Source organism: Strix uralensis, chromosome 9, assembly GCF_047716275.1.
Source record: "Strix uralensis isolate ZFMK-TIS-50842 chromosome 9, bStrUra1, whole genome shotgun sequence".
Taxonomy (NCBI): domain Eukaryota; kingdom Metazoa; phylum Chordata; class Aves; order Strigiformes; family Strigidae; genus Strix; species Strix uralensis.
This window is the reverse complement of record NC_133980.1, coordinates 18,589,360-18,607,592: the sequence shown is the minus strand read 5'-3', so window position 1 is coordinate 18,607,592 and position 18,233 is coordinate 18,589,360. Positions and strand designations below refer to the sequence as shown.

Sequence of the window (18,233 nt, the reverse complement as noted above, 5' to 3'; positions counted from 1 at the left end):
TGCCGCCAAAATCACCTGAGGCTAGGATACAAAGCAGTTACAGAGACTATACAACTTTCTTGCTGTAGTTAATACAGCAAAGGCTCCCTGAAGGGCCCACTGATAACAGCCGTTTTGATGTGCAAAATCATAAATCCAAGCTGTTTTCTGTTCTCACCATCCCACTCCTCTTGGCTCTCTGGGTGACCAAGTGGTCCCTCTGAAATATCTTGTCCCAGAACATTCATTTATGGCAGTTTCTCAAGCAGCATTTCTTGCCAGATATTATTTCTGTTAATTAGGCCTTTTGGCTGCTTGATATGCTGGAAAAGTCACATTTTTCTACTCTTTTTCTCCTACTTTTGAGTTGTTGTATTTATTCAAGATGAAAGCCAGATGTTATATTAATAAGAGAACTGCCTTTCCTAAAGGGAAACATTCATCAGTGCAGAAACAGACATTGTAGGTTTGCTGTGAATTACTTAAATTCCTTTTTTTTTTTTTTTTCTTCTGAACAGGAAATCCAAGAAGATATATTTGAAAGCAATAGTATTGTGACTGCAGAATAAAAGCCATTTACCCTAATCCCTTTAAAAGCTGGTAATAGGGATTTAAATGTACTGAAGTTTAAAAATGTTTAAGTTTGAAGGAGGGAAAAACATAAATCCAAGATATTTGGAAAAAAAAAAAAAAGATTGTTTCGATATTTTACATAGCAAATACTTTTCAAATACAACACAGATGATTACTATCAAACCAGCTGGGGTTTTTTTAATGGCCAGTGGCTATTGATTTTCCTACAAAGCCTCTTCTCCCAAAGCCATGGCCTTAGCACAAATGAACCTAGACGACATTTTACTTTACACTGAAATAAAAACATTCTACAAAACAGCTTCTCTGGTATTGTGCTGGACGAGTATACTGTGATTATTTTGATAGAGAGGGGGGAATGAGATGACTTGGGAACAAGTAATTTGTGCAAAGATAAACTTCCCCATGGTGTGGCCCAGACGAGTGCTCAGGGGCACAGTGGGGTGTTTGATACCTGGGTTTGGCACTCATTGTGGAGCTGTGCTGGATGCGACTCTTGGTCCAGTGCTGGAGGTGCAACGTGCTCACTGGGCACTTATTTTTCCTCTCCTCGTCTTATTTCTTTTCGTGGTGGCAGGAATAACACCTATAGAAAGAACAACGGGAAAAGAATGCAGTGTTTTCTCAATATGAAAATTCAAAAACAAATAAAAAACACTTTTTATGGAAAAAAAGACTTTGCAACTGGCTGATGGCCGAAGTATTTCCCTGCAAGTGGGGGCAAAAGCAGCTTCACACATCGTCCCACCTCTTGCCCCTGCTGCATGGGCGTACTGCTCACACTCGCTCATGGTCTGCATCCATTCTAGTGCCAACCATGGCTTAGAAATTTAACTTTAGGAGTACAACTTTTTAAGCAAAGACCCAAGCTTCTTACACATCCAAATTAACACTCTGAAAATATCCCTCCCATGTATTAACTATAATCTTTAATATTTAAACAAACAATGTATATATCAGAGATTTCTAATATCATATGTTCATAAAAACAATCATAATCCTGATACCTCACTTACCAGGTTTTGGAAAATGCAATTATCTGTTTATATAGAATTTTATATCCTTATTATCCTTATAACACCCATTATGTCATTGCTGGAATATTTTTAGAATTAATATAATCTGTTGTAATATAAAGAAGAATACTAGCATAGCTATTTTACAGAGTATGTTCCAGTTGAACAAGCTAATTAGCTTTTAATAATGAGATCCAACCAATGGATTTACAAAGCAAGCTACTGGAGTTTAATGATTTCAAAAGCTATCACATTTACAAGTTAATGTAGCGTAAATTATTCATGAGCATCTTATAAATAGGTGTAATAAGTTATTTCCAGGGCTAGTGTTGCCTTAAAATCAGGTTCTTCTGAAAAGTGCCTTTAGAAACAGAGCTTTGTGTGATCCCATATTTACTGTGTTTTTTGCTATTTTCACATGAAATTGTAGAAGTTTGGAAGTAGAAGGTCATTTACCAGCCCAGATTTCCTTCAGTCCTCATCTCTGCTAAGCCCTGAGTATCCCCATGGTTTAGGAGTGAGCAGAGGCATCAGAGGCACTCAGTGTAATGTTCAACATTTCTGATTGTCTCTCTTAATGGCGTACAGTTAGGGCTACCAAAACTGGAGAAGCCTCCTCTCTACCAGCACCAATATTATCTTTGGCTGAGCAGTAGCTCATGGCACACGGAATTGAAAGAAGAGCCATCTACAACAGCCCACTGTTATCTCACACTGTGAAAAGCCCCTGCCCTTCCGCCTCCCCATGCCTCCATCAATACAGAAGCCAATTGCAGGGAAACTTGCCAACGTCAAACCCAGGAGAGCTGCACAGAGGCATCAGCCATGCCATTCCCCTTCACCACCAGTCCCTTTCTTTCATGGGCAGGTTCTGGCGCATCCAGCAGATTGAACTACCCTTACTTGGGTGCAAAGCATCTGTGAAAAGTCAGTAAATTTTATGGACTGAACAAAATCTTCCTAACCCAGGCTTTGTCAGTATCTCCCTGGGCAACAGCAGAGTTCCTGTAGCAAAAGGTGAATCAAGCTTATAAAATGGGAAAAATTTGGTGTGGGTTCAGGAGACATTCTACAGGTAATGGAAAGTTTTCAGCCTGAAAGAGAAACACTAATTTAGGGGGAAGGGTCTCCTAAGGGCAGGAGGAGTGAAGGGTTGGCTTGATTTTAAGGTATTTTTAGATAGCCTTGGGTCATTGCCATACTTGGCCTGGCTGAAGGGATTCCAATTGTCAACAGAAATAGGACTTTGGCTGCAGATGTTCAGATTAGAGCTTCAGTTTGTATCACCTGTGGATGCTTTTCTTCAATGCTCAGAATAGTTAAACTGGTTCATCCAGAAATTGTTTTAATTTGTGAGATTTGAAGATTTGAAAGTCAAATCTTCTAGTGTAGAATCACCTCTGTCAAACATTATTTTTTTATGCAAAAAGAAGTGTTCTAGCAGAGATTTTTTATTTTATAGACAGTACATAAATCTAGAAATTCAAATTCTAGTTTAAGACTAACAAATAAAGACACAGCAAGATTAAGGCAGGAATGCTTCCCCTGTTTAATTGCCTGTCTGCATTACATCTTGGCGAAGTCCTGATGATTTGTTTGTTTTCTTACGAATGGTATTCTAGACATTTTCTCCACTTTGTTATTTCACTTACTAATACAGGATCTTAGATTATTAAGAAACATCAATTCCTGCAGAACTGCAGACTTTCAGAAGAAGAAACACACACACACATACCTTTCTATTCAGCTGTCATTATTTAGGATTGTTTTGGTTTTGCTAGGTTTGCTAGGGTTTTGAAGTCACAGTAAGATCTCTTCAGGCCTCAGAAGGAACTATGTGCTCCTCCTCATATTTCTGATTTGAATAATTAGATACAAATGGTATTTTTAAAGAATAGAGGAAACAGTTGATTTCACAATTGCTCATTGAGAGGTAGAGAGTATTGGATTTTCTCTCAAAAAAGTAACTTGGCAAGATTTATTTATATTATCAGGAAATAGGATGGGGGGAAGCTACTTGATGAATCATGTTCCTCTTACTCACTTGTTACACAGAGAAGCTGTTCAGTACAAATTTGCATGAGCAGAAGTTCATTAGATATGTTAATCTCGATTTTAAAAATTAGAACTGCTTCATTATCAAAGTTCATTTGCACCACAGAAGGAGACAAGCTTGAATCAGAGGATTTCTAGCAAAACATGTGCCACTTACAGTAGAGATTTTATCCTCAGGGGTCAGCTCAGGAACACGGAGTCACTCCTCATGAGATGCTAATTATTACCACCGGGCTCTTCAGCTTCCCGTCTCCATTCAAGCTGCATTTTAGTCCTGTTTTCTCAACCATGAGTATATAGCAATCATAGCAATCTGTGACATAAAGGCAGATATATAGACATAAATATCCACATGTGCATGACTTGCATGAGCACAGACACACCACACACACACAATATTGTAAAAGTCCAAAACCTCTCCCCATACAGAAAGGAAATAAGAACAAACGTCACCCCACTATTACTTAGGAAATGAACAGTATTTTTTAAAAAAGGGACAAAAAGGCACATTAATCTGTGAGGTGAAGTCTTCCACTTGGGTATCTTCCCTATAGTCACCTCAAAGTTTCTCATCCACAAAGTTAAAATCTAGTTTTGCAGCAATAGCAAGAAAAGCAGATGGGTCAGCTAGTCTGTAGGAGGCTAAGAGGGATGTCAGCAGTTAAAATACTTCTCTATATCTGTTCTAGAGGTATGAAAAGATATTCAATGCATACTCCTCCAACAACTATTATGAATATTTAGTGCTTCATGAACACTGTATCTCCTATCAGGTGGGCTTTGAGAGGGCACCCCTGTGAAGCTCTGGTTCAAAAACCAAATTGGTGCAATTCCCTTACAGGTTTCATAGAAATCATATCTTCACAAAAAATACCAAGGTCCTTGAGGAAGAGATAAGGAGCACTGTCAGTATTTGGGTATACCTATCAAAGTAGTCTCCATAAACATCTCAAAGGCAGATGAACAGAAAAAAAAGAAAAAAGTTTTTGTCAATTAATTTAAAATACTTAATTTACAAGATGTTGGGGAAAAAACCCACATTCTTGCAGACTTCTTTGAGCTCTGTTTTTTCCCCTCCTTTAATTAGCAATTTATGAAACATTTTAAAACCATTAAGGTTTGCCAAGCAGTTCCATCAAGCTCCATCCATCAATAAGTCTGTGAGTTTTCAGCAGAGTGAAGAACGAATGAGCAATGTCAACGAGGCATTCAGCTAACAGGAACCAGGTGGTGCTTGACACAATATTTTCAAGTTGTGCGTCACTGTGTTGCATTCTTGAGCCTGGTGTGACTTCCTGGGAGCAGTGCCAAGGTCAGGCAAATCATTATTTACAATTAATGACATTTTGAAGATTGTACACTTAGATTTCTCTTGTCCTTGTTTCTTTTGAACTAGTCTTTGTCTTCTTTTGGTTTTGACTGCAAACTCTTTGGAACAAGGATCATTATTTTCAGTGTTTGGAAAAAGGCCAGAGTCTTTGCAGATCAGCCTTCACACATGCGCTCACCAGGAGACAATTGATGGCTTCACAGACATGTGAAATGGTGTTTTCTTCTCCCCAAGGCACAGCTTGTTGTTCTTGAGCTGTCATCCACCATAAGGTCCCTTATTCACTCCTACAGCACAACTCAACTCCTAACTACCTTTCTGCTGTTCCTCAACTGTTGCATTTCTATCCAGATTAAACACTCAGCCACTCTGGCAGTTCCTGGTGCCTTCTCCTCACTACAGGCACAACCCCACCAAGCAGAGCCCGAGTCCACCTTCCACCCCCTTTCCAACCTCCCTTACCTGCCTCAGTCTCCATTGCTACCAGCACAATCCCCTCTGGCAGGCAAACCTAGGACCTGAGCAGAGTCTCCATCTTCCCCCTCCAGGTTCTCAGGGAATGCCTTCATTTTTCAGATTCTTGATGCATAATATCCGTAATATGCAATTTTCTTAATATATTCAGACATTAAAAAACCCACCAGCAATATATTTCCTATCTGATACAATGTTGACTCACAAACTCAACCTTGTTGCTCATCCCCATTCAGAAACCTTTTGTGGACTGCTGAATGGCATATACCACCCACCGGCAAACCCTGCCATCCCCCACTGCCTCGTCCCTCACTGATTCCCAGCTCCAGCCAGATACATTGCAACTTCGCAGACAGAAAACGCTGTGATTTTTCCCATTCAGCTCTTTCAGGTTGATTTAACATCTTATAATAGATATCTTTAAACAGACTTTTGGGCTGAAAGGCTTCCTGGGTGCCTGCACCATTACCCATTCACTGTATGTATGCTAAACATCCCAAACCATCAACAGACAAATTAGACTCATTTCCTGCGACCAAGGAAATGAGCTTTACTATTAAAAAAAAAAAAAAAAAAAAAAGATGATGGTCTCTTGCTGGAACACAATTTAAGGAACATGCAGAACAAGGAAACACACCAAGTGTACGTGCTTGGGGGTAATTTCCCTAACACATCTGTTCAAAAATGGGCTGTTGATACGTGTTTTCCTTACAACAAGCACTACTTGAAAAAAATTTTTCTCCTTGTCCTTCTTCCTAAAAGTCTAAAAGTCTTCAAGAGTTTGCCATTTTGTAATTATTTTATTATCTCTTGAATTTATAGTACATTAAATCTCTCATTAGTTGCTTATCCACCAGGAATTGGAGATGATTATCACTTTGTTGCTTTGAATTTATACTTTGATATGATAATTTACTGTCTAGATATTATCAATAAAAGCAGAAGGAGGCAGCCTGAACACTCTGGCTGTAATTTGATGAAGGATTTGTGGGTCTCCCTGTTAGTTCCTTAACCATTGATCTCCCCATGCAGGGGCTTCACCTAACCCCTCTCATGAATTACCTTGTGGTGCAGGGGGACAAGTGATTATTACAAAACATTACTTTTAAGTCAGTGTCTAAACAGTGTCTACATCCCGTATGGGAAGGGATGGTAGTAAAGGACTTGTTTACACCCCTGAATGCCCACTTCCCTTGAAATTTATTAAGTAGTTAAATGGCACAAGTGCTAGTCAGAGCTTGTATTTTATGTCCTGTTGTAATTCAGTTGTAACTCCACTAAAAAGGTTGTCAGCAACCTTTGTTAGTTCACAGTTCTTCTGAGGGAACAAAGGGGAGCTTGTTTTTCACTACAATTTATTAATTTACCTATTTAATAAAAGGCTAATGATAGACAGGCTTCCCTGTTAGCAACACCTATCAGAACTGAGCAGAGGAGTAGCACCAGAGTTTTCTGTTTGCCCAGTCTTTAAGAAAATAGCCACGTTTATTTTTGCAGGCAACACGAGCAAAATTCAGCCATTCATCTTAACAAATGTTCATCCCATGGTGAAGGTCCCTGCAATGACTTTGTATCTCATTTTGGTTTAGGAACAAATGAAGCACGTGGCACCCTTCCTCACAGCACATCCCTGCAAGGCCCTATCGTTGGGCTCAACCTCACGTTGAATCTGCACTGCTGCCAGAGGGAAGTCAGACCCGAGCTAGCACTACGGTTACAGGGGGACATTTCTGGATTCAATGCAAGTCTAGACTAAAATAAAGCCCTTGTCAGCTGCATGTACTGAATGTCACTGTCACCAAAGCCAAATTCCCATAGTTTTATAGTCCCCAAAACAGGCTGCCAGACTGCACCTGAGGCAACATTTCTTTGACCCTTTGCCAACATTGGCTAAATAAACTCAGAAGCAAGATGATTACAAACGTGAAAATTGAAGCAACCATAAAATTCTGCCTGTTTGTATTTTTCAAGACAATTCCTGTTTGTAAAAGTTCCCAGTTCCTGGACTCCTCAGCTCAGCAGCTGCTTGCTTGGTTGCATAGCGACTTTCTCTTCTACCTCTGCTTGCCAGAATCAAAAGGCCACGCATTGCATAAAATAATTAAAGCGTTTCTTGGTTCAGAAGGACTGAAGTTCAAGGAGGCTGGCTGGCACATTGTTCCCTGCACTTCTCTCTAACTCCAAATTCCCACCTTGACAACAAGTGATATTCATAGCACTGAAACCACAGACCTATAATTTGCCTTTTTTTTTTTTTTTTTTTTAAGGGCATAGTATGGTCCTTCCAGTCACTGAGAATCTCCTGCTCTGAAACTAAAGATGAAAGAGGCACCTATACAAAAGGATGATGATCCAGCATAAAGTGGGAGCATCTTGTTAGACAATCTGGCTTTAGTAGCATTTTGATTAGAAGACTCAAAGCTCTCTTGGTCTTCCCCAGTGAGACATGTGATGGCTCTTTAATACTCCATAAAGATGCAAGACCTGACTGCATTGACAACCTCGTCTCTGGATGCCAGTCACGAAGGTGAAGGCAGTCAACTCTGAAGCCCATGAAGTACACAGACAAGCCTGGGCTCACAGCCCTGGCATGGCCAGACTGCAGCATGTCACAGCCAGATGACAGCCCATCAAAATATTACTGACACAGCTTTTGTTGATTTGGTTGGCTTTAGGACAAGACTGGTTGTATTTCAGTACACGGCTGAAGCATGGTGAGCTCTCAGGATGCCTCACCAGCTCCTTGCAGGGCTGTGCTCTGGGAGGTTGGTGGGTGAACACCATTTTGATGGCCTTTCATGTATTTCTGTGTACACACGGGTTTCCTCCCAGAACTGTACCCCAAGAGCAGACATGGCCTTTTGGGAACAGAGAGAACCAGACTGTGCCCCTAGTCACTGCTCTGTTTTATGCTTTGTCCATAACATTGGTAAGGGTAGACAATGACCCCTAATTCTTTCACAAACACATCTATCTTTAGGAGCAGCTCAACTTTCAATAGAAAAAAAAAAATCAACCTGAAAAGATACTTTTTTACAGGATTTTGAGGCAAAAACCTGCACAGGCATAAAATGACAAACAACTGCCTTTGATGGAAATATGCAGATCCATCCATGCAAGACCCAGTCCTACTGTCCCGTATTCCTGCTGTTCCTGGGGAATGGGTTCATGGATTTAACACAGTCATGGTCCCATTTCATTGGGTCACAATTAAAACTTCCCCACATATATTTGTATCTTACAATTTGCAGAGCACAATGTCAGCAGAAAAGAAATCACAGTGAACAGTAACTCCATCCCCATGGAGCAAGTTTGAGTCACCTGGGCAATCCAGTCTGGTCCTTGCTGTGTTTTTGGGCCAGACCACCCATCACCAGTGCCAGTGTTTGCTGCCAAGTGCAAAGAAAAGCTCTGGCCTAGCAAGCAACCATAAGAGCTCACATCAGCCATGGTCAGTCCTCACCGCTTCATGTCAGGTCAGCTGGCAAATATGGCTTCCTGTGCTGCAGACATGAGCAACACACAAAACCTCAGCAGTTTAGGGAAAGCTTCACAGTGGATCAGCCAAAGTGCCCAGCATGCAGCTTCTGAGCACCCCGCTGCTCCCTACCAGCCGAGCCAGAATTGCCTCCTTTCTCCGCCATTCCAAAACCCTGCACCCCCCAGTTCTTCTCTCCGAGTCCAATCCGGTTGCTCAGATGTAGCCCACTGGAGAAGAATCAGCCCTATTTTAGATCTACCCATATCCCCCAGTGCAGGTCCTGCACCAGCTTCAGAGGAGTCACGCTTAATCTACATCACATTGAATGAAAGGAGAAAATCTGGCTATTTTCATCATCCATCCTTTTCCCTAGCACATAAAAGCTGCTTGCCTTGCTGGAAATATGTTGAAATCCCAGATTTAAAACACCTAGGAGCTTCCAAAGATGAGTCCAGCGCTAGATTTGTTCTGAAATGTGCAATGAAGAATGGCATAAGCTCAGATCTTTCTTCTTAGTCTCTATACACCACTAAAATACACATTTTTGAAGACTCGGTTTGCATTAGTTTCATCCTCATTTTGTTGCCTTTTTTGACATGAAAGACGTGTAAAAATCTTCTAAAAACACAATCCTCAAGAACTGCTGCTTACAAACAGCTTTCTCACTATTTTCCTTTATTGATAAAGGAACACAAAATGCACAGAGAGCACTAGAAAATTGAATTACCAATTGTAATCATGACTACATACTTTGAAAGAACATGCAAAGAACTCTGTTAGATTTTTACTGTAGTCAGAGTAATAAATTAAAATCATTAATGTATTATCTCAGATCAAATTACAGGAAAATTTAACAAGAACATTTCATCATAATGAATTCAGATATATAGCGCTCAGAAATGCACCAGGGTTTTTATACATACCTACATATGTAGGGAAAAGAAGAGCAGTATTTCACAAGCACAGGTTCTGCAGACAGGAGCAGGTGCCTGGTTAGTGGCCAAATGCCCTCTGACAAGCCCTGCCCTTACTGCTAATACACAACTAATTCATCTCCTTCATAAACACCCTAAACCCACAGTGTAAAGTGCCTGCTGGGAAGAGAAAAGGAGGTAATGGAAAGACCAGACTTTACCAACACAGTCCTGATTTTGGGTGCCTGCAGTTTGCATAACCACCCACAGATGCCCCAGGTTTCCTTTCCCTGCATCTCAGTGCAGTACAGTGAGGGTTGAAGGCTCTTCAGTATTTCTTGAAAAAAGACCAGCTGCAGGGTAGCAGCATCTATCTGTTAGCAAAAAGTAGTTGGTGCATCTGAGAAGTGTACATAGATCTTTTTTCTCCCATCAGAAAAAAAGAAGAAGAAGTAAACAAAAAGAAAAGAGTAAACATATGCATGTTGCATACTTGGTCAACAAAGTAAGATCAGGTAACATTAAGATTATGAATATTCACTGCCCAACTAAGGAGCAGGAAGAATCATATGTCATCCCACACATTCCTGAACATCTCTTCTGCCTTCATTTTACTCCAAAATGGAGTGCTCTGGTTGGAAGCTGCACCCAGAATTAGCACAAGACCTCCTGAGAAGCCTGTACCAGCTGAAGCTGGGAAACTGGGCCAAGACCTGCCAAATACAGAAGGGAGAAAGGGTTTTTCACATAAATCCAAAAAAAGAGGTTCAGTTTCATGTTGGATTGGGTTTTTATGCTCATCAAGGACATGCATCTCAGACCTCCAGCACACGGTGATATGACCATCCAAAGCAACAAAGCAAGCTGTGACCTCCTGCCAAACCATCACAGGCAGAGGTACCTGCCTGCTCTTGCCTTCAATCCCCTCCCTGGGATCTCTCAGGCTCACGTTTTGAAGGGAATTTCATCTTTTGACATTCTGCTTATTTTGCATTCTTTCTTTTCCATTCTGCATTTCTATGAGCAATCACCAGCTGCTTTCTGGGTTTGTTTTTCAATTTAGCACATAATTCAAGGCTTTATACATTGATGTTTAACTATATCCAGGTCACCTCCTTTCAGCTGAGGAGAGGGAGAGCTTCAGCCCCTACTCTTCTCTGCATTAAAAAAGGGAAAAATCACATGAAGATGGGCTGGTTGCCTCTTCCCTTAAAAATACCCAGGAGTGGGTGGAAACCTGAAAGGACAGTTGTGCTCTCTGCCTCTTCTGCTACCATTTCCCTTACACACCACAACAAATTCCAGGGAAAAAAAAGTACCCTCAAGCTCCCCAGTCCCATAAACATGTCTTCAACCCTGTAAAGATTACATCTGAAGAGAGGAAGGGCACAGACAGGTTACCTACCCATCTTACAGCAGGCGCAAAACTCCACCTGGAAAAGCCCAGCTGTGTGTGGACCTAGAACAACCAGCATCCAAGAGTAGTAATTTGGGATACTAAATGATCTGCAGGTACCTTCTCAATTCATCTAACATATCTTTCTAAATAATGTCTGGAGACCAAGGCATATATTTGTGCAGGGCATCAGTAATATGCAATTTATATGTATGTGTGTGAAGCTAAATACATGTGCTAATTAGCAAGTATTGATTTTAGAGGGAACTAGGTATCTAAACATTTTTTAAAGTCTGGTTTCAGCTCCAGGCTATAGCAATACTCTGCTCCAAATATTTAACAATGCATAAAAAGGCTGGTTCCTGACCACCCTGAGGACACAGAGACAATTAAAGATTATCCCAGAAACAGTTTCTTTCATTAAAAGCCAATATCCTCCAAAAGATTCTTTCCACCCACATTTCTTCCCAACTGTCTGATACCCGTAGAGCATAAGTACACGCTTAGAGTGGGCAGGAGGTCGGCTGCAGCTTCTCGAGAGCTCAGTGTTTAGGTGAAACAGTTATAAAATTCTTCAGTCATCCTTCCAACTAAAAAAAAAAAAAAAGTAAAAAAGTACAAATATCTTTCCTCTCCCTGTAAATCTTCCCCACCTAACAAAGGTCTTGGTGCCCAAGTGTTGATGTGCCCATCCTCGTGCCTGCAGAATGACCTGCTGTCCACGTGTGCTCCTGGGCTTCCCATGCCCACAAGCTCCCCATGGGTGCAAGAGCTATTCTACGGGATTCGGGGGAGCACAGCCACAGTCTACTCTTGCTTGCTGCCTCCGGGGATGCAGGGATGCATTTCCTCCATGCATCACATATTACTTCGGAAACTATGTGCCATCTGATGAGGATTTACACGCAGCCAGGATGTTTCACTCGTATTATGAATTTGCCTTAAATCTTCTTGCTACTTCATATAAACACTAGCATGATGTAGTCTGAAAGATGTGCTACAACTCCTGCTGGTTAGGCCAGCTGTGCCTAAAGCAGCCCGCAGCAGACAGAGGTAGGGAGTCAGCCTAAAGAAATGGTGAAAAAATCCTAAATTTTGGCTCTTCAGCTGGGGTAAAAACCACAACTGAGCAATTTGTATTGGCCCAATGTACTCAGGTGAGCAGTTCCACTGTGCACACAGCTCCTATGAGGAAGAAGAGAGGTTGTTATTCTGAGAAAAAACACCATATTTTCTTCCTCACCCTCCACCCTGGCTCATCCTGGAGCAGAGCTGATGGGTTATGGCTGCTCAGCACCCACAGCCGTTCCGGCTCTGGGCAGCAAGTCAAGCTCCACTCCCACCGCTGCCTCCTTCCTGAACCCCCTAAAAACCTCTCAGAGAGCAGCGCAGAGCTACCACCCGGCTTTGCCATTCAAATACACAGCTAAATGGGGAGTATCAAGGTTGTGCTGTTGAGGCTGTCTAGTGCCACGGGGTGTTCGGAGGGCTTTCCCGTACGGGCCTGGCTCTGAGCTCCCGTGGTGCGTGGGACCACTCATCAGAAATGAAACACTGGGTGAGAAATATAATTTCCCTCTTTTTTTTTTTTTCTTTAATGAATGCAACAATACAAGCAGTTATGATAAAAAGTTCCCTCTGGCAAGAGAATCATAAAATAGGAATATGATAAACCCTCTGCTCAAAGCTTTATATTGGTTCTGGCATTTATATTTTTTTAAAATTCCTCTCCAAAGTACATAAATTTGGTCCAAAGCTTATGGAAGTTAGTTTATTGATCTTGAACGGAATTTGCTTCTGTGAAACATTCACTGCAGCTCCTCCTACTTCATACTTGTAGAAATAGACTTGAAAATAGCCATAGAAAAGCAGACTCCTCATGCCATTGCCCCTGTCATCTACTTAGGGGCAAGAAACAGTCCTACTCACCTTCTTTTGATCATCTTTCCACAAGTATTGGTTTTAGACCTTCTATTTCTTACTGAATAGTATATCAGCAACCCAAGACCACACGAGAACAGGAAAGTTTGGCAGGGCTTTGCTGTACAAGAATCATCATTTGGAGGGACAGCAAAATAAGATAAACAGCTCTCACAGGTTTAAATAAATTTTTAAAAAATAAAGTCTAAGGAATAGCAGCACACTAAGGTCAAATCTCCAGACCTCACTCACTACATGCTGTTGTTTCACACCCTGCCCCTGCCTTCCGGATGGTGCTTCTCACTGAGCAGGGGGTCCGTCTCCCCCCGGCACACAGTGGCCTTTGTTTTTCCATCTATTTCTCAGAAAACAAAACCAATTAGAAATCAGCTTGTGAACTGAGGAGGGATGGTGAAACCTGGTGCTGCCCATACAGCTGGAAATCAGGGTTGAATGAAGAAGTATGATGGCAGGAGAAAAGGAGACTTTTCTGTCAGGGTGGGCACAGGTTTTCCTAGCACTTTTGCTGCACCTGATAACTTAAAATACGAATGGCAACAATGGTCTAAATACATCCTTGTAACACGCCAGCTCTCCTCCACCAGAAAGATTTCCTTCATTTAAATTGTTTGAAGCTTCCCTGGGGGTGTCATTTAATTGTGACAGCATATCTGTGGTTCCTGTGTACTGTTCAGGGGAGTATTGTATATAGTGCTATTCTTCTGAATATTTCAGAAAAAAAAAAAACAAAACACAAAAACTTCGAAACAGTCCCCCAAACAGAATACAGGTATCAATGCCGAAACAAAATGGTAACACTAAAGGCTGCTTGACACAAGACTATTTAGAGAGTGAAATGAAATACTGAATTTTAGAGCACTGAAGAATATGGGGAAAATAATTAGGGCCATTGAAAGCTGTGGGAGATCAGCACTTCTTAAAAACAGATGGTTTATTGCGGTTAAGGCTGAATATTAATGTAGTAACCCTAAGGCCTACATTTTGTCAGCCTGTAAATAAATCACATATATTAGAAATGCTCTCACCCAGCAGTGATGTTCTGCATCAGAAGTAGGTCTGTGGCTGAGCTGGTGGTACAGCACCCAGCACAGCCGCTGAGGGGAAATGGCCATGCACTCAGACCATAAAACCACCACATTGTTTTCAAATAGCTCTTCATTACATAAATTATTTGTTCAGCTGTCGTAATTGTCAGGAAGGTAGCAGGTTGCAATGTCATCAAGAGCAGTGGTCCACCTTGTGAGAGGTACAAGCACACGCCAGTGTCTGCCAGGGATCTGCTTTACAGCTCAGATAACAGCTGGTGGCCTCATGAGCAACACCGCTTCCTATGCTCACGTTTCCAAAAACATGATTAAAAGTACAATTAAACACTAACAGCCAAATCCCACCACTCAGGGAAGTGGCAGGCAGTAATAAAACCAGCAACAACACTGCTTGGCTTTAGGATAAATTAATATTATGGCTCTCCAGTTTTCTGAATGTTTAAAAGTTTGATAGTTTTGTGTTCTGCTTTTGCTTCTCTGTTGCTTTAGGTTTCGGTGTATAACAGTTGTAAACTGTATAATTGCATTACAAGATGTTGATTACTATTCGATAAAATATTCATCAAAGAAAAGCAGTAAAACAGCAGAGCTTCAGAAATATTTTCCTTGAAAAGCCTTCAAAACAAATAAAAGCAAAACACAATTATTAATTAACAATAATAGAATTCTCAAGAGAATAGAAACCAGACTTTTGTTCTGAAATCTTATTTGTTCTGTGTCCTATAAACTAAAAACTATTTTAAAAGGAATGTTTTCACAGCAAACAAAGTGAATTGTGGTTTACATTTATGAGGCATAAAAATTAATAGACTTTTTTTATGAGCGCCTTTGCATGCTCAGTCACAACAATTTTTATATCATCTTATTGTAGAAATGGAAACAGTTAAGTGAAGTGGTGCCACATCTGAGCACTTATTATGGCTCACTGAGGACAGGGCTGTGGAAGGGGAACTCCCCATGGGTTTGACCCTGCACTTGGAGCCACGCATGGCTTTCACTGACAGTAAAGGAGGCTTTACCTGCCCATGGTGACCATTAATGAAGCAGTTCCGTAAGCTGGTGCAAGGCACTGGCTAAGGAACCACCTCTGTTTCCCAAGGGTAGGATCTGGATCTGCAACAGCTGTAGTGTTGTTAAGTGAGTGCAGAGACGGGGCAGGGATAAAACAAATTATCAGAACATGTTGCACCTTTTGGGATGGGAGGTAACAACAAACAGGGCAGGACTCAAGCTCTAATTATGTAAACCTTAATAATTGAGTCTTTAGGTCCCCATGAGGCTGTAAACCATTCCCATTACCAATATCATACCCAAGTGACAGAGAATAAAATGCTAGCAGTTAAACAACTCATATCAAGAAGAGGAGGCTCGGAGATCTGCATTTTAAACAGCATAAAGAACTAGTCACACGTAGTGCTGAGCATCTTCAGTCTTCAGTAAAGCTGAAACCTTATAGAAAAGGCCCGAACATCGACCCCATTTCTTACCATTCTTTCCTACAGCAGCACCGTTTCTGTAACAAGGAACCAATGTTGGCTTATTTGGTTTTGGGGTTTTTTGTTTGGTTGGGTTTTTTAAGTCTATCAATACTGTATAAAAGTATACCAGATCCCACCTAGAAGCAGCCTAAAATCATCTGCTATAATTACCAACCATGTTGCTTCATCATTAACTGCATAAAATCACTCTCATTATTAAGAGCTATAAGCTAGTTCTTGTGAGCTTTAATGAACTGTATTTACTGAAGTTGAAAAATAAAGTATCCATTTTCAGAACATGCTAATATTCCATTGCAGTAAGTGTCGCTTTCTGTTGTTTGGGTTTGGTTTTTTTAATGGACATTTATAAAATAACAGTTCCCTTTGATTATCTAATACTCCAAAATGAAAAATGTAGTCATTTTGAGCTATGACGGACAGGGAGAAACAGGCAAAGTGGAAGGCCAAAGAAAAAATCTCCACACAAATAACTGTGTTAGTATTGTGCAATTTAGCATGAGTCCTAACAAAAATGTAATGAAAGGCAGCTTTATAGAGATGAAGTAAAATCAGCACGCATATGTAAAACGAAGTCACCAGTTGTTTTAATGGTAGCAGTCTGCAACCTCTCCTGACACTGCTTCCAGGAATGATATTTATAAATTGGGCCCGTTCTCTGTCTGCAGGAAGAGAGAAGAAGGCCAGACATGCTTTGATGTCCCTGTTGTATCTGCTGGCTTGGAGAAGGGGGAATAGCAAGCAAGCAGACACTGCAGTACTTTTTCTTCTCTTTTGCAGCACAGAATAGCCATTTTTAGCATTTCACCTCTGCTTTTCTGAGGAATAATTTTAAAAGCTCATAATTTTTCTACTAATTTTAAAACACTACCAGTGCTTCACAGAAACAGTGGAAAGTGCCCCAGTCATCAGTCTCTATTCACAGAAGTATCTCTGGACTCTTTCAATGTGTTTATTTTCTTCCCAAATAGAATATCATTTTGTTTTCACCATTAATTATCCAGTCTGGGGTTTGTTTTCCTTTTTCTGCCATGCATCAAGTATCTTTAATTTTCCATAATTTGCTACCTTCCTAGTAGTCTTTCTAATAACGCCAGGAGAGATCTCTCATTAATTGCTTGCAGTGTATGGATTTTGATATCCTTCCTCCAAATTCACTTGAATTAATCCTGCTCCTGCATCCTCTCCTTAAGTGATAAAAATCAAATACCCATCAATTATCCCAAGCATAATTTGCCCACTTTTAGGTCTGATTATGGACATAAGCCATCTGAATTCCTTTTGACACCAACCCAGATGCAATCATAGTGAGGAGAATCTTTGATCATGGGCAGAATGAAAGACACTAAGGATCAGCATTTTTTCAAGGTTGAGGCCACAGGACAAAAAAATCCAAAACCACCACAAACAAAAAAACCAAGTCTAGACAAAGAAACAAAAAACTCTTTTGCACTTACCTGCACTCTCCTGATGACTCCAGACCTCTGCAAGATCAACAGATAACAGTGTCTTTCCCTTGACTTTCAGTGGTCTTAAGCCAGGCTCCCCAGCCTTCCACAACAGTTTCTCCAGCACGCTCTAATGAGGTAATAGGCACAACTCCTGCTGAGTTCAATTCCCTCACACAGAGAACTCCCAGTTGAACCCTGCCTGTGTAACTGCTGAACGGACCCACATCAGCAGCATTCGTAATCACAGAATTTGTAATCACAGGGAAATGGTCCCTGCAACCATTCAGGAGATGGACCTTACAAAGCCCCTGTGATGTGCGCCCATGGTGGTCCTCTCTTCTCACAGAGGCAGAGATTCGGAGTAGCTTCCATCAGGAGAGACATTTCAGTACTAGAAAAGAATGAGATATCTTACATCATTTTTATATATCATTTAAATACAAGTGACTTTGCATTTCCCTACATATCACCTACTTGATTAGCTCTTTGCATTTATGGGGGTTATCATGAAAAAGTCAGGTTGCATCAACCATTCACTGCTATCCTGTTTTTCCCATTGTTGTAAACAAAACTAATGCTAGTTGCTCATCTTGCATCTGTAGTGTTGAAAAGCAGATCACTGTAGCCTACACCTAAATATTAGGCTGAAAGTTTAGTATAAGACTTTCTTCAATCATATTGGCTCCACTCCATTAACCCAGTATTAGAGCAGTGTCCATAGGTACACTGCTGCTGTCAGGCACTGCCATCTTAACATGCAGAGTACAAAACTTACCCAAAATTAGACTGAGGTCGAAGAAGCAGCCAAAACAGTCACCTGAAAATTTGCTGAGACATGACATTATCTCCCTCTGTATTACTTGAATTGCAGTTTTCCAATAATAAATAATATAGTCTTACAAATTTAATTTAAGTCCATAAACTAAGTGTCCCTAGAAGTGCACCAACACCGGTTATCTGCCAAATTAGAGAGGAAATGATCCCTTTCCCTTTCTTGACATCTCCGAGTTCACTAGGTGAATGAAATACACTGCTACAATCTTCTACTCAGCCATGCTGCATG

At 40.9% G+C, this 18,233-nt stretch overlaps 1 long non-coding RNA gene across 1 annotated transcript; it reads right to left on the bottom strand.

Moving 5' to 3' along the window:
* Window positions 1-1,084: 1,084 nt before the first annotated feature.
* On the bottom strand, window positions 1,085-17,285 carry LOC141947215 (uncharacterized). The gene is made up of 3 exons (XR_012630054.1): window positions 17,177-17,285; window positions 3,799-3,954; window positions 1,085-1,156 (listed from the first exon to the last, which is right to left on the bottom strand). It is a non-coding gene; the product is annotated as an uncharacterized LOC141947215 (long non-coding RNA).
* Window positions 17,286-18,233: the final 948 nt, after the last annotated feature.